This window comes from Nematolebias whitei, chromosome 6 (genome assembly GCF_014905685.2).
Source record: "Nematolebias whitei isolate Nwh7 chromosome 6, NemWhi1, whole genome shotgun sequence".
In the NCBI taxonomy this organism is placed as follows: Eukaryota; Metazoa; Chordata; class Actinopteri; order Cyprinodontiformes; family Rivulidae; genus Nematolebias; species Nematolebias whitei.
Window position 1 is genome coordinate 4,462,628 of NC_056503.1, and position 1,305 is coordinate 4,463,932.

Below are 1,305 nucleotides of genomic sequence, written 5' to 3' on the forward strand. Positions count from 1 at the left end.
CACACACTTTTACCATTAGTTCAGTCAGCTCTGTTTCCCTCGTGAACGAATCTATTCCACTTGATTAATAGGAGAATACTCAAACCACTAAAAATCCACTCCAGGTTTTCTTGGTTACCTACATTTCAGCAGCCTGCAGTGTTTCCCCTCTGTGTCTCCTGCCTCGGCTGAACGCACACAGGTAGAAGATGGGGAGATACCTCTGTGTTGCTCGCTCACCAGCTTACCAAGCTTAGTGCGGGCAGTTGTTGACAGTTAGGAACATAAACATATATAAATGGTTAGGATGCTTGAGAGAAGTGGACCGCAACATATGTAGCATCTTAGCTTAGAAGCTGAATTTACACAAACTTGGTGAGAAACATGCTTTAAATGTGTGAAAATAAAGTAAGTACATCTAGGTGAAATGTCACTTTTTTTGTACACTAGTGTGCGCGCCTGGGCGCACACACACACACCAGTGTGCCCCCCCCCCCTCCCACACACACATTACAGATGCTTTGGACGCCCTTGGAGTGACCTATAAGAGTGGAGGAAGGAGTATGCAGGTCGACTACATTCTGTGTAGAAGAGAACACCTGAGGGAGATTGGGGACTGTAAGGTTGTGGCATGGGAAAGCATGGCCAGACAGCATTGGATGGTTGTGTACGATGATTGTTGTTTTGAAGATAAGAAAAATAGTAAAATTAGAGAAGATCAAATAGTAGAAGCTGATGATGGAAGAATGTTGTGAGAAATTCAGAATCAGAATAAACTTTATTGTCATTGCACCAAGATGCAAGAAGAACATGTACATAGAGTCGTCTGAAAGATGGGAGGAGTGCACGAAGCTGCAACTATAAAAAGCGCGGCCCTTATTATTCTTATTCAGAATAATATTTTGCTTAGATGAGAAAAGGGAAGAAAACATGAGGAGAGACGGTATTAAAAAAAAGATCACTCACATTGTGACCTAGACAGGGCACGATTTGAGGCATTAAGAAACCTTCCACAGCAAAGCAACATAAATAGACATTATACATTTACATATATGCTGGTGAAGACATTGAATTTTTAAGGGAAAGTCATGGCATAGTCCAGAGCCCCCTCAGCCATTGTCCAGATAAGAGGTGTTATTCATCATCAGCTCTATTCAGGCTCTGTTACATGTCCACGGCCTTGGGGAAAGGAGGGGTGAGGAGACAGACAAAGCATCTTTGTTGTTTCAAAACATGCCAGGAGGAGTTGAGATAAATCCGGCGTCAAGGCCACAGTTTGGGTCAGGCAGAACTCGTGAATTGCTGTTTTCTGCCTTTTAAAGTCTC

The 1,305-nt window shown here is 43.0% G+C and overlaps 1 protein-coding gene across 1 annotated transcript in view; it reads right to left on the reverse strand.

Annotated features, from left to right (window-relative positions):
• Window positions 1-1,305, reverse strand: part of chrd (chordin) — a 95,175-nt gene that overhangs the window by 9,206 nt on the left and 84,664 nt on the right. The window lies entirely within an intron of this gene.